Below are 16,353 nucleotides of genomic sequence, written 5' to 3'. Positions count from 1 at the left end.
CTTGAAATGAAAAACATTGAGCGTCCTGAGTTAGCTAACACTGAGTGGCTCCTGAAGTTCTACTACCTCGTGGACATGACTGAACAACTGAACCAGCTCAATGTGAAAATGCAAGGCATTGGAAATAAAGTCTTATCCCTTCAACAAGCAGTGTTTGCATTTGAAAACAAGCTAGAACTCTTCATCGCTGACATTGAAACAGGTTGTTTACTACACATTGAAAAACTGGGAGAGTTGAAAGATGCATGCACAGTAAGTGACTCTGCTCAACATTTTATCTCCAGCAGCTAGCAGGCTTCACATCTAATCTCCCGCAGTCATTCAGAGTGCTTTGGAGAATTTTGTGAGCACATTCGTCTTTTTAAGTTAATCACCCATCCACAGAAGTGTGCAGTGGACAGCACCAACCTGAGTTACATCCCCGGTGTCCCCGTCAGAGATTTTGAACTACAAGCTTCTAACCTGAAGGCCTCAGCCATGTGAGTGAATAAGTTCAAGTCACTGAATAAAGATTTGGTAAGACTTGCAAGATAGCAAGCATAGTGGCGAGCAAACACAAGTGGGGAGAAATGAAAAAACTTCAACCCACGGACCAGCTGATTGTCAAAACTTGGAATGCGCTTCCTGTCACATACCACACACTGCAGCGTGTGAGTATTGATGTACTGACAATGTTTGGCTCTACATATGCATGTGAGCAGTTGTTCTCACATCTAAAGAACGTTAAGACCAACCTACGATCATGTTTTACGGATGGAAGTCTCAATGCCTGCATGAAGCTTAACCTCACCATGTATCAACCAGACTACAAAGCCATCAGCAAAATCATGCAGCACCAGAAGTCTGGTGCTGTAATTAATGGTAAGAAGTACTTTATTCATGATTGGTTAGAAACAGCATAACAATGTTATTACAAAGAATTCAGAGACTTATTGTACTTTAACAGTCTTGGTCTTACATAAAATGCACACATTTACTTGTATTCAGTGTTAAACATATTGTATGACTCTCATGGAATTACATTTTAAAATATGTGGCATTCATGGCTCTCAGCCAAAAAGGTTCCAGACCCCTGCTATAGAGGAACATAAAGACTCTTTGATGTTATATTCTTGGTACTTTTTTCTTGGCCTTTGAAACAAGAAATAAACCATGTATAATTTCAAAATTCTAAAATAACAACATGCACATAAATAAATGAAAACAACACTTTTTGCATGGTAATCTATAACCTATTGCATGTGATAGCTGTAGATCAGGGGCAGTCAACCTTTTTATACCTACCGCCCACTTTTGTATCTTCGTTAGTAGTAAAATTTTCTAACTGCCCACTGGTTCCACAGTAATAGTGATTTATAAATTAGGGAAGTAACTTTACTTTATAAAATTTATAAAGCAGAGTTACAGCAAGTTAAAGCATATAATAATAATTACTTATAAAGTACTTTATGTCAAATTTTTGCTAATTTGGCAGAATAAATCTTTATCAAACAACTTACTATGGTTAAATCTATTTTTTTATTTATACTTTGGTTGTTCCACTACCACCCAGCATGAAAGCTGAAATGCCCACTAGTGGGCATTAGGGAACAGGTTGATTACCAATGCTGTAGATGATCACCAACACCCACAAAAAGAACACTCTTCTAGAATTAAATGGCAAAATCTCATTAGGATTAAAGAAAATTATATAAGATTCATTTTACAAATATATGGTTTTTAAAGCAATATTCTACTTAAAGAAATAATATGAAAGAGCTGAAAGACCTAGTAGAGAAAAAAAGAGATTGTATTTTCTCTGGTTTATGGAATGAATAAATAAAGAAATAAATATTTTTTAATATTAAGTCCTCTTGCTTATTAATATTCTTAAATTTATTGATTCCTAAAAATTTTCAACTAAATATACTTAACACTTCAATTAGTAGGGTTGACAGAAGAATCTAAACCTCTTAGTGACCTCAGAGTAAGGGCCAAGGACTCCCAAAGAAAAGGGTAAATCCACTTAGTTCTTTTATATTTTGCCTTAAAGTCTCAGGTCTATTTTTTTTATTGAAACTATGAAAGTGATTTATTTTATTATTTTTATAAATATATTTTAAATAACTTAGCATAGCACAAATTTTGTTCTCAGGGACAACGTGCCTTGTCTTTCCTGTGGTTTTGCCCACCTCAGGCCCACACATCCACATGGCCTTAAGGAACACTGTGGTATCCCTGTTAGGAGCACATTACAGGCTCATTTCTTACAGCAAACTCATTTTTCATGGTGAGTGTTTATTCTTTGAATAAAAAAAATTGCATCTTACACTTTTTTCCTGATGGTTGTATTTAGTTTTGTTTTAAAGGTAATTTAAGAGTAGTGAGGAGGCTATTTTTTTTTCTTTACAGGGACAGAGAAAGAGTCAGAGAGAGGGATAGATAGGGACAGACAGACAGGAACGGAGAGAGATGAGAAGCATCAATCATCAGTTTTTCGTTGCGACATCTTAGTTGTTCACTAATTGCTTTCTCATATGTGCCTTGACCGCAGGTCTTCTGCAGACTAAGTAACCCCTTGCTCGAGCCAGCGACCTTGGGTTCAACTGGTGAGCTTTTTGCTCAAGCCAGATGAGTCCGCGCTCAAGCTGGCAACCTCAGGATATCAAACCTGGTCCGATGCTCTATCCACTGCACCACCGCCTGGTCAGGCTTGAGGAGGCTAATTTGAGAGCGATTATTCTTTTGAATAATCTAGACCTTCTTTAAGAAACTCTTATTTTTGGCCTGACCTGTGGTGGCGCAGTGGGATAAAGCGTCGACCTGGAACACTGAGGTCGCCGGTTTGAAACCTTGGGCTTGCCTGGTCAAGGCACATATGGGAGTTGATGCTTCCTGCTCCTCCCCCTTCTCTCTCTCTCTCTCTGTCTCTCTCTCTCTAAAAAAATCAATAAATAAAATATTAAAAAGAAACTCTTATTTTTATTTTCTATGATTTTTGCCATTAGTAAATAATGACTTCTAAAAGAAAGCAGATTTAAATTATTTAAAAGAAAAGACTCGGTGGTGACTTATGGAGTTTGACTTTGCAATATTCAACTCCCATATTGTGCCATATCTAAGAAGAATAATTTCAAATTCAAAGGCAAAAAAAAAATTAGAGGAAGTCTGTCACTCGTAATACATTGTGTGTTGGGATCATATTGCTAAAAGAAACCAGAGGCAAAGCAGCTAGTGGAACCATAAGATATTTTAAGCCAAATAAACAAATAAATAAGCTTTAAAGGCAGCAGAAAGCACACTAGGAACACAAAAGCTAAAGAATTAGAAACACTTATTAGGAAAAACGTTTAACTCTTATGGATGAAGGTAGAACTGAGGGAAGGAGGGGGAAAATTATCCCACAGGTACAGAGGGATTTAACAGCTTCTTATGTTTCAGGTTAGGAGAGTGCTTACAAGAGGAGATGTATGCAAGCAGAGTATCCAGTGAGACTCTACAGAGGGAACTTATAAAAGAAGTAAGCACAGGTGAGGTTGGGGGTGGGGTGGGTGTGCAAGACATGTACGAAGGGAAAGGACCCAAGGGAACTGTGCAGGAGAGATTTTCATAGGAAAACGAAAGGGAAGGTCAGAGAAAAGATAGCATAAAACCTTTCTGAGGAAGCTGAGATACAGAATAATATTTAGGGGCATTCTCTGAACATAGAAATTGATTTTTTTTAAAGGAATGATTGAAAATTTACCCCCTGATGTCCAGAGAATTCCCACAACAATCACAGCAGCCAACACGCACTGCATGATCGTTATGTGGCGAGCATACTGCTAAGGACTAGACCTGCTTTTTTTCAGTTTATCTTCACAGAGAATCTACGTGTCCTCAAATTTTTACTGATTTCCTGGAAGAAAGGGGACATTGATCCACTCTGAGTCTTAAAGCTGACTTACATGACCTCTTCAGCAAGACCATATTTGTAAAAGCAGAAAGTAGTAAAAAAAAAAAAAGAATTTTTTGAAATCCAGTATTCTATCATCATAAAATAATGTAGCTCTGGCTACCTTTAAGATAGAACAATATTACTTAACTGAAAAGGAGGATCCTCCTCCTACTGATAGGAGTGGGGAGAGCTTTAAACCTTTGGTTTCACTGGATTGTAGGAAGGAAAGGGACACTTAAGTAGATGTAGGGGGATAGACCCACATGAATTTGTATTCAAATTCATCCATAAGGATAAAAACATAGGGGCAGGGGTAGAAATATTTAGCTATTTGGAAAACGTAAGAGCTTTGAGGGTTATTGGCACATTTTCAGGCCTTTGATGGAGACTCTACAGACTGTCACTTTCCTCAAAGGTACAGCATGCCTTGAGCAGTATCAGGAAAAGGCAGCTAGATGGACAAGCCAGAAAACAGTGTGAATTCCTATGGGTTGGGCATTGATAAAGGGACCCAGAATTGTCCATATGACCAGAAAGAATTATTGAGAATACCTGTGTACCAGTTGGATTATGGGATTAAAAAGGAGGGTGTGTGTGAGGTGTGAGAACTTTGACTCCAGAGGTCAATGGCCAGGATTAAGGATTCTACTAGTGGCTTCCAGAAAACCATGCTTTCAAACAGCCAGACATTATTTTCCCAGAAGCTCTCAGTCTAGGAGGAGCCCAGACCAGGCACCCCAGAATAGGGCCCACAAACTGCAGAAGACACCTTGTTGATACAAATATCTCAATTCTTCCTAATCACAATGTAAAAAAATAAAAAAACTTACATATTTCAGCAAACATCATCTGAAATTAACAGTCAGGGGTAGAGGTGCTTATGCACCAAGTATAAATATAAAGAAGTTTTTGGTACTGTGACACTAGATTTGATAATTTTGTTTCATTGTAGAGTTTTATATCTATAACCATATTATTTTCTCTTTCAAATGTAAATAGTTTGAATTAATCTACTACTTGAGGGTTTTAATGATTCTACCAGAAGAACTGTGTTGGCTATCTCTTTTTAGTTAAAATTAAAATAAATAAATAAATCTCTGATTATTTTCATAATTTTAAATCAATTTTTATATTTGAGTCAGTTTTGGTATTGTATTGGCTTTTGTTAAAATTATCATCTGATTTTGGTCTCAACTATAATTTTTCTTTTCCATTAGTTTTCTTAGTTGGCTTAGTATGTTATTTAATTTTAAATCCTAGAGTTGATTAAATTCTCTCTGAAATTATTTTCTTTGCTATTTTATTTCATATTTTATGTAATTTAAATGTTCTTTATTATAAAATATGATTGATGATTTTTGAACAATCTTACCATGGCAAAAAAATAAAAAGAAAAGAAAAGTATATTCTAGATTTGCAGCAAATTGAGTTAAATAAGAACTCAAATTTAAGTATTTTTAGTGGGCATTGGTTGATTGTCTTTGGCATTAAACATGTTCTGGTTCCTCTTCTTTCATTACATTGTTCAGAATTTTGCAACCATATGTGATTTTTTTTTCAGAGACAGAGAGAGAGTCAGAGAGAGGGATAGGGATAGACAGACAGGAACAGAAAGAGATGAGAAGCATCAATCATCAGTTTTTCATTGCGACACCTTAGTTGTTCATTGATTGCTTTCTCATACGTGCCTTGACCGTGGGCCTTCAGCAGACCAAGTAACCCCTTGCTCAAGCCAGCAATCTTGGGTCCAAGCTGGTGAGCTTTTGCTCAAACCAGATGAGCCCACGCTCAAGCTGGCGACCTTGGGATCTCGAACCTAGGTCCTCCGCATCCCAGTCCGATGCTTTTGGTCAAATAAGTTTGTAAATATGATATATATGTTTGCTCGCTTGTGACTTATATTGGGTGTGGGGGACAGGCTATAAGCAGGCCAGGTCGTTGTAGCCTAAGGTTTGGTTTTAGGACTAAGCTTTTCCCCACACCCTTGACCCTTGTATGATCTGGGTGGTGCACTCTCATGAAAAATCCAATTATGCCTTGGATAAGTGACTTTGTATCAGAGACTTCCTTGTTTGTATATTGGATTAAGGGATTTTGGTTTTCTACACTATAAAGTGGGACAGACCAGGAGCTGGCTCACTCAGTTCCTGCTATCACGATTGCAGGGACTTCCCTGATCCCTTGCCCTTCATGGGAAAAGCTTGTTTTCTGCTTTTCCCTTGTCTTCTTTTGTGGTTTGCCTGTCTTGGTGAGACACCAATAAATAGGATGGCCCCCCATCCTCTGACTCTGCCATTTCTTTATCGTCTGCCCGAATCCAATGGGAACCTGCATGTGAATGGCCACGATGGTGGCTCCTGGCCTTACAGATGCTCTGTGCCACTGCCCCACTGTGCCACTGCCTGGTCAGCTGCCAAGGAATCTAAGGGACTTGGAGGTATGAACTCCTCCCTGAGATATTTGTTAGAGATCAAGATGACAAAACCCAAGAAGTTTCATTAAATTGTCTATTTAAAGACTCCATAGTCAACTTTTAAACATTTATCTTTCTAAGAGAACTACAATTTTACCACACTTACTGGTAAATTTTTTCACATTAACATCCAAAATATTTTTTTAATTTATTTTTTCATTTTTCACTTGGTATTATATAAAAGTAAATGAATTTAGCGCATTGACAATTTGGCTAGTTAGACTTATGTGCACGTCTGCTTTATTTTAGAGGTAAAGACTTGAAACTAGGCATAAGAACTACTGTGGGTAAGTATCTCAGTTTTACTATTACAATCTGGCCACTGGTAAGTTGTTTTGGGGACTTATACTTTGTAAATATTTATGTATTCTGAGCATAATTCTTACATGGCCATTTTTAATTATTCTTTTACTAAATTTTGGGTATACATTTGTTAATTGTTTATTTATTATTTGTTTGTTTTAATAAGGGGTTTGTGGCCAGAAACTTTGCTACTCTAATACTTCATTATTTGTGTGTTTATTGGGATAGCCTAAATTTATCTATGACCTCACTCTTCTGTATCAGATACCATTGCATTCTTTGGAACTGTGCATTGGTGTTGTCATTTTATTTAGAAATTTGTCTTAAGCAAGTGCAAGCTGTATTTTCAAAAACAAGCTTTTATTTCTTTTCTTAAAATTATTCCCGGCATTGAGATTTGCCCTAGGCTGACTAGATGTGATATCTCTGTGGTCCTAGATTCACTGATAATAAGAATATTTGGAAACCTTATCTACTTATACCCTGGAATGTTTCTTTTTCCAAAAGCGAGATTCAAACACCTGCCTTTTTTTTTATTTCAAGTTTTTTCTCTGGTGGATGCTAACTTTTACAGCGCTAAAATGATGACACAAATTTTTCCTAGTGATTCATAATTTTTTGATATATAAATAAAAATTTGACCAGAATGGGAAATTAAAGAAATGGGTGTAAATAATAAGGTTGCTTATGTACAGTCATTGCTGTCCCCAGGATTGCCACAATTTAAATGAAATGAGACAACTCAGTCCTGCTGTAGGTTATTTTATGTCCATATATGTCTACACAACTTGCGAAGTAGAGCTAAGATAAACATTTCTCAAGTAAAACTACCATCTGCTTTTATTGCTCTTCGATTTTCGGTAAAGCTTTTAAGATTTAACTGTAAGAACAGATACACTGATGACTTCTTTCTTCCATATAAGAGGAGGACCATAAACAGAATGAAAATACTCCCATTTTCTATCCTTTCCCGATGATATCCTAAACAATAACACAGGAGTAAAGTAGCTAAATACCTGAATGGTTTGTAAATTCCCTTCTTTATAGCAGCTGCAAGTCAGTTTTTAACATATATTTGATCCTAGATAATTATGAGAACTACCTCTTACCGCTGACATTGTTCTTTTTTGAAAGAACAACTTACAAATATTGCAGTAGATAACTGAATCTTAATCATTATTTCAGGAAATACAATCAATATTGGGCCTTTCTTCTTATAGAGGAGACAATTGTTCTTTTTATACTTTTTTCTTCAATTAAAATTAATGCATTTGGATATTATTTGTATTCAAATAATTTTATCTATACAGATAGATCAAATTTAGCTCAGCATGGCTTTCATATATTCATCTCTTGTATTAGTTTTCTGTCATAGCATAACAAATTACCATAGACTTAGTGGCTTAAAACAATGCTTGTCATAAACATCACAGTTTTCATGGGTCAGATTAGCGGGATCCTCTACTGAGTCTCGTCAGACTGAAATTAGGTTGTCAGCCAGGGTTGCAATCTCATTTAAGGCTCAGAGTTTATTTTAAGCTTACTATTTTGGGGCAAAATTTAGTTCTGTGCATTGGTTGGACTGAGGCATTCAGCATCTAGCAGGGGTCTCAAACTCAACTCAGCATGTGGGCCGCAGAGCAAGATCACAGCCGTTTGGCGGGCCGCACTAGGTCTACAAGAGGCAACTGTTACGCAACACTTTTCTCACTGCAGTTGAAAACAAAAAAAAAAAATCAGTAAAACAAGCACAATCGTACATGCAGTTTACTCAGTGTCACAAAACGACCAGAAACTGTAGTGTGCATCACAACTGCTGTTAACTAAGCTAATATCTAGCTAGGATGCTAGAGAAATGAAAAATACAAGTAGGTCCCTAGGCTTACTTAATTTTATCCAAAATGTTTTGAACTTCGTGGATTAGTCTGCGGGCCGCACAAAATTGTTCGGTGGGCCGCATGCGGCCCGCGGGCCGCGAGTTTGAGACCCCTGATCTAGAGGCTGCATGCCTATCCTATCCATGTGGCCTTCTCCAAAGCAGAACAGTTTGATTCCTTTGAGAACAGCAGAATGTCTCTCTGACTTCTAATCGCTTTGACCTCTGAAAGTCATTTTAAAAGAATTCACCTTGTTAGTTGGTTCTCATGCCCATCTAGGATAGTCTTCCCTCTGTTTAAATCAGTCAGCTGATCAGGGAGCTTAATTACATCTGCAAAATCTCCTTTGCCATATACGGTTACAAAATTATAAAAGTAAAATGTCATCATATTTATAAATGCAACTTACATACCAGGGACAGTATTGTTCAAGGCATGTTCATCCAGACTGAAACAATTATATAATATTATTATATAATAATTTATCATATAGAATTATGTAAAATATTGTGTATTATTATTAAATATTTGAGGCATGTTTATTCTAGAGGCAGGAATCTTGAGAGGGAGTTATCTTAGAACTCTGACTACAGCAATTGTCTAGCAATCAATGGCAATTTAAAGTTTCTATCAATTACGTAAAAAATCATAGTCAACTGAAACTTAGAGAAATATGACTAAGGTAATAGCTATCATTCTTATTTTTACTGTATTTCAGGAACTGTGCATTGTGACTAACTGAAATGAACTTGAAACTAAATCTTTACAGCACTCTGTTGGGTAGGAATTATTATTATTATTTTCTCTGAAGTTCAGAGAGATAAAGGTTGTTTTCAAGGTCAGATAGCTCTTGAATGGGAAAGCCTGGGGTGAAGCCCAAATTAGCTAATGCTGGTGTCTATATTCCCTCTGGATAAGCCTGTTTTTCAGCCGTTTACAACCTTCACTACGTGTAGATCCAAAGCCGGGAGGGAGCTATTGGAATGACATTGTTGAGAAGCCGTCTATCTTGGATAGACGTACATACAATGAGTGGATAAGAGTCTGGAATGTGAGATTCTCAAAAACAGAATTAACAGCTGCCTTCCCTTATGGGAATACTGAGTGTGCAATTCAGAACTGTGGCAAGTAGGGTACAGTCAGGACACACAGTGATGGACTCTCTATCTCAAGGAGCTGAGATGCTTCTGATGGCCTTAACATCTGTGCCCAGCATCACACTGGAGCACTGAGAAACTGCATCCCAGCAAGCCCCACCGCGTTTGCCTTGGTCACATTACCAGCTAGAACAGGGGTTGGGAACCTATGGCTCACAAGACAAATGTGGCTCTTTTGATGGCTGCATCTGGCTCGCAGACAAATCTTTAATAAAAAAAATAATAACGTTAAAAATATAAAACATTCTCATGTATTACAATCCATTTATTTTCTACCACTCATGTTCATAGCTGCGGGTGGCTGGAGCCAATCACAGCTGTCCTCCGGGACAACACCAAATTTTTATTGGATAATGCATAATGTACATGGGTCATTGTATGGCTGTCATGGAATTACATTTTAAAATATGTGGCATTCATGGATCTCTCAGCCAAAAAGGTTCCCGACACCTGAGCTAGAAGAACAGGCCATAATTGAAACTTTTTAGAATGTGGGGAAAGTGGTGGTAAATCCAATAGTATAGCCAACAGCAATGGACCCAAACAAATGTACTACTCTATACACACTAATAACCAAGACAGACAAACAACATTTTGAAAAAAAATGAGTACTGGACCACTGCAAACAGGCTGAAATCTCTGAAAACAAATTATTAGAGACACTCTATATAATACTTCAGACATAATCACTTCTCACACATTGGCAAGCTAAGCATATTGGCAATTTGATGCATAATGATATTTCCAAACACACCAAACTCTACAGGCATCTTGATTTCTTTGTCCAAATAATCCAAGCATAGCCTGACCTGTGGTGGCGCAGTGGATAAAGTGTCGACCTGGAAATGCTGAGGTCGCTGGTTCGAAACCCTGGGCTTGCCTGGTCAAGGCACATATGGGAGTTGATGCTTCCAGCTCCCCCCCCCCCCCATCTCTCTCTCTCTCTCTCCTCTCTAAAATGAATAAATTAAAAAAAAAATTAAAAAAAAAAAAAGGTAAGATTTCAAAAAAAAAAAAAAAAAAAAAAAAGCCTGACCTGACCTGTGGTGGCACAGTGGATAACGCGTCGACCTGGAAATGCTGAGGTCACCGGTTCAAATAATCCAAGCATACACTAGGAATGCCCACTCTAACTTAGAAAGGGAAAAGGAAGCCAGACAGGAATTTCTTTGAGGCCATATCAGACCAATTTATAAATTCTTTACTTTTTTTTTAAAGAGATAATGGAAGGCATTTTTTTCAAAAAGTGAAAGAGTTGACCCACTTCCGAAAAGTTAAGTTTCCTCATCTTGAAAGGTATGGGGAGACCATAGCATTGGAGATCCATTCTATTCAATATCCACAAGTTCCATGAATGACTAGGGTGTTCTCTCCTAGACTCAGAGCTGCAGATGGGCGGAGGGACAAAGGAACAGATTATGGAGCTCTTCCCTCATAAACTAGTTCAATCAAGATCAGCTCCTCCTCGATTTTTGAGATAATCTAGCCCCGTTTTATGCGATGCTGAGATTGCTATATTCTTGGGGACAGAAGCCATGTCCTTGGCCCCTGGGCTGCTCTTGCCCTTCTTCTTTTGATCTCCTTAAGTGGTTCCTTGGGATCTTAGGTTTGACTTGTCTTCCCATCACCAGAATAGGAAGGCCTTTTGATGAGAGTTTTCTCCTCATCCTTTCTTTTCCTAAGGGCTTCAGCAGTGTTGGGAGACATTCTGATTTCCATTCTGTTCAGTCATATTGTCTTTACTCGCTAGGCTGAGATGAAGTGTCCAGCTCCTGGACCTTCCAAGGTCTCTGCAACAGGTCTGCTGGTCATGTCCTCTCCCGTAACCACACTCACACTGCCCGTGTGTGTTACTGTGGCTACCCCTGGTATTGCCCCTGGTCTGGCCCTTCCTGAACAGGGTTAGGAGAGACAGTGTGTCTCTAAGCACAGAGTATTTGTGTGAAGCTTGTTCCTCGACTACTTCTCCACCAGCATAAACAAGAGAGGTGACCCAGACACCTAGGCAATCATGGGAAGCAATCTGATGCTGGTCTCCTCCATTGGTCTTGGTCTCCTCCATTGATCTCCATGGCCTGTGTCAAGATGAGAAACAGAGCAGTAGAGAAGAAAATAAGTGAGACTAGAAAGAGCTGTCACCTGTCCTCAAGACTTTAGCATTAGAATAACCTTTGAAGTCACCAAGTCCAGTCTTCCAGTGGATACAAGAATCCCTTCCGCACCCGCAAGGGTCACTGCAGCTTTGCTTGGAGAGTTCCAGTGCCAAGGCCAGCACTAGTGTGATTCAGTAATGAGCACCCTCACACTTCTATTTCACACACTTAGCATTTCTACAAAACAGATTACTCAAGGGAGATTCTGGTCAAAAGCCATGTGCGTTCACATTCTGAATGCTACTAACAAATTGCACGCCTGTGTGCCGAGCATGCTGCCATGCCACAGATTCATACAAAAGTCAGTGCATTGCTCACATAAAGGAAGGGCTTTCTCACTTAAAGATGTCCCACCATAGATCAGACTGCCTGAGTCCACAGTAGCATATCCATGTTCCAGAGAACACTGAGCAGCCAGGATGCTGCTGACAGCATTACGACATCGGGTACAGGTTAGAGAAGCTGACACCTAAGGGACTTCAGATATTCAGAAGCACTCAGGACCTCCCTAGTGTGGCAAGGCCTCCACACAGTGGCTCAGCTGGCAGGAGCCCTTCCACGTGCAGGGTTTCCCCAGCAAGCCTAGGAGAACTACCTGAGAGATGTCAGTGACACTCTCAAAGCACTTGCTACGCCTCATTCTCCCCCAGTCTCTGCAAAAGTTTACTCCAGAGTTCGCTTGCTGTCCACTATCTTTAACACAGGTTTGACCATCGCACCAGGAGCTGGGAGGGCATGGGTAGCGCTGCCAGCTGCCACTGGCGGTCTCAGCAGGAATGCTAGGTTTTTCCCAAGGTGAAAACACATCTTTTGCATCTGAAGGGGCGCATAATTGTTGGGAAAAAGATTGACCAGTGGCAAGCTTCAAGTGGAGCTGAGTTTTTTGTTTGTTTGTTTGTTTTATTAAATTTAATGCAGTGACATTGATAAATCAGGGTACATATGTTGAGATAAAACATCTCCAGATTATTTTGACATTTGATTGTACTGTATACCCCTCACCCAAAGTCAAATTGTCTTCTGTCACCTTCTATCTGGTTTTCTTTGTCCCCTCCCCCACCCCCTCTATCCTTGCTCACCCCATCACCCCTCCCCCCACCCCCCTGCCCCCATTGCCATCATACTCTTGTTCATGTCTCTGAGCCTCATTTTTATGTCCCATCTATGTATGGATTCATATAGTTCTTAGTTTTTTCTGATTTACTTATTTCACTCCGTATAATGTTATCAAGGTCCATCCATGTTATTGTAAATGATCCGATGTCATCATTTCTTATGGCTGAGTAGTATTCCACAGTATATATGTACCAAAGCTTTTTAATCCACTCGTCCTCTGATGGACACTTGGGTTGTTTCCAGATCTTCGCTATTGTGAACAATGCTGCCACAAACATGGGGGTGCATTTCTCCTTTTGGAGCCATTCTATGGTGTTCTTGAGGTATATTCCTAAAAGTGGGATAGCTGGGTAAAAAGGCAGTTCAATTTTCAATTTTCTGAGGAATCTCCATACTGTTTTCCACAGTGGCTGCACCAGTCTGCATTCCCACCAGCAGTGCAGGAGGGTTTCCTTTTCTCCACATCCTTGCCAGCACTTTTTCTGTGTTGTTTTGTTGATGAGCGCCATTCTGGCTGGTGTGAGGTGATATCTCATTGTGGTTTTAATTTGCATTTCTCTAATGATTAGTAATGTTGAACATTTTTTCATATGCCTATTGGCCATCTGTATGTCCTCTTTGGAGAAGTGTCTATTCATTTCTTTTTCCCATTTTTTGATTGGACTATTTGCAATACCAATTAAAATACCAATGACATACTTCAAAGATATAGATCACATATTCCAAAAATTTATATGGAACCAAAAAAGCCTCAGCAATCTTAAAAAAGAAGAATAAAGTGGGAGGTATCACACTTCCTGATATCAAGTTATACTACAAGGCCATTGTACTCAAAACAGCCTGGTACTGGTATAAGAACAGGCATATAGATCAATGGAACAGAACAGAGAACCCAGAAATAAACCCACAGCTCTATGGACAACTGATATTTGACAAAGGAGGTAAGGAAATACAATGGAGTAAAGACAGCCTTTTTAACAAATAGTGTTGGGAAAATTGGACAGCTACCTGCAAAAAAATGAAACTAGATCACCAGCTTACACCACTCACAAAAATAAACTCAAAATGGATAAAAGACTTAAATGTAGGCCGTGAAACCATAAGCATCTTAGAAGAAAACATAGGCAGTAAGCTCTCCGACATCTCTCGGAGCAATATATTTGCTGATTTATCTCCACGAGGAAGTGAAATAAAAGACAGGATTAACAAGTGGGACTACATCAAACTAAAAAGCTTTTGCACAGCTAAATACAATAAGAACAGAATAAAAAGACAATCTACACAATGGGAGAACATATTTGACAATACGTCTGATAAGGGGTTAATAACCAAAATTTATAAAGAACTTGTAAATCTCAACACCAAGTGGAGCTGTTTTTTTCTCATGACTGTAGATAGGTAACTTTACAAACTTCAATGGAAGTCAGCTCCAAGCTCTCAGACTGACTTGAATCCACTTCCCTGGATGTGTCCAGCCATGTCTGGTGCTGACTGCATAGCTGACAGCCGGTTGTGCCAGCAGATAGCAGGTATTGTGAGCTTGGACTGGTATATTCAGTGTCCACAGTAACCATTTGCACAGATGCACATCGATCATGTCTCCTCTTTTGCTAATCTGGATGAAGTCTCAAACATGGGAATGTCCTTGAATATGGCAAACTTGGCCTTGTACAGCTGCTGCTGCAGCTTTCCAGTGGAGCTATGGAACAAGTGCAGCACGTCGCTGCTCTGGGCACTGCCCAGCCATAGCATTGTATGGCATGGCGACATGGCAGTCTTTCATCAAGACCGCTGCACGTCCACTCCGCAGCCTCCACATGGGTCTGAAGTGCAGCCCCACCCCGGCCACCTTTAAGCTCTTGCTGTCCATTGTGACCTGCAGCCAGGCATCACACACAACAATGTGTTCTCCTCCCCACAACCCCCACAAGAAGGGATAGCATCTTTCTCCAAATAGTCATCCCACAATTGCACAGAATGCCAACTTCTTAATATGTCTTATTAGGTGAAACACAACTATGTTTCTTCAGACCACTTGTTCTCATGCAGTTCCTATAAGCAATGTTTAAATGATTAGCAGTCACAAAACTGTCTTTGATTAATCTATAAGGTGATACTAGTAGGTGACAAATACTTAAAGCTTTATAACAATGTGTTTTTGAGCTTTTGCTTAATATTTTCTATTATAGTTATCATGGAATTTCTGTAAAACATTAACTCCAGTCTCCAAGTTTGAATTTAAGAAGGTACATAAAGGTTTAACTAGAGAAGTTTTTCTAAGAATCTCCTTGTCCTTCTCAAGCCTGCAATTAGTTGTAGATGTCTATAAACTGCTTTTTCAAATATTTAATTATTGGACTTCTTCATGATTTTCTGGAAATATTGAGTTTTCTATTTGTTGCCTACAAGGGGACAAATAACTAAAGTGCATTAAGGGTTTATAAAGTTAAACTAGATTTAATATATTATGTAAGATAAATTCTGCTTTTATTTTTCAATAAAAGGTTTTTATCTAAGTGTTCCAAACTTCAGGTATATAAGAGCCTTGTTCTAGGGTTTCAGCATGCCTCTCCTAATTTAGTATTGCTGAGCCATTTTTCAAAAAGACGTCTTAGGATATAAAGCCTTCCTGTTTTTATAGTTTCTGTGTTGTTGTTTTTTCTTGTCATTTTACTGACACAATTACTGGAGAATTTTCTACCTTACTTAGTGAGTGGATTTTCTAATTAATATTTTGATTTTAAGCTTCTTATTACTGTTCCTGGAACAGCTATAAAAGCACCCACCAGCCCAAATCAAATAATATTTCTGTCCATTTTTCTACTTTGCATGAAATTCTCCAGCTCTTGCTAGAATATGTCTTAACTGTTACTTTCGATGGGTCTTCTAACAGCATTATGCCTCCTTGATACCACTGCTTAATTTTGAGGTGAGCATGTGAAATGGATTGTAGTCAATGAATCGCAATGAGAATTTTACTGTGTATGAAGAAAGGCAGGCTCTATTACCACTAGATTTGAACTTGAGAGGATGGGAACCTAGAAATCCTAAAGACTACTTTGTGAGATCTTGGAATGAAGGCAACAAATCAGAAGGTACAGTCATACTGGAAACTTATTTCTGAATGCGGCCATATCTAAATCAGGTCCAAAACTTGGACTTTTATATTACAGGGGACATTAAATTCTCTCTTTCTTTCTTTTTGACTTGGGTTTTCCCACTTGTACAAAGTATTTTATATAAGTCATCACAGCTGCAAAGCAAACACCACAATGGCAATGAGAGTATATGACTAATGACCTTAGCCTGGCCTGACCAGTCAAGAAAGAGAAGTTACTTACAAGTAGTAATATCTAAG

The sequence above is a fragment of the Saccopteryx bilineata genome, chromosome 3 (genome assembly GCF_036850765.1).
Source record: "Saccopteryx bilineata isolate mSacBil1 chromosome 3, mSacBil1_pri_phased_curated, whole genome shotgun sequence".
NCBI lineage: Eukaryota > Metazoa > Chordata > Mammalia > Chiroptera > Emballonuridae > Saccopteryx > Saccopteryx bilineata.
Note: the sequence above shows the minus strand (reverse complement) of the source record.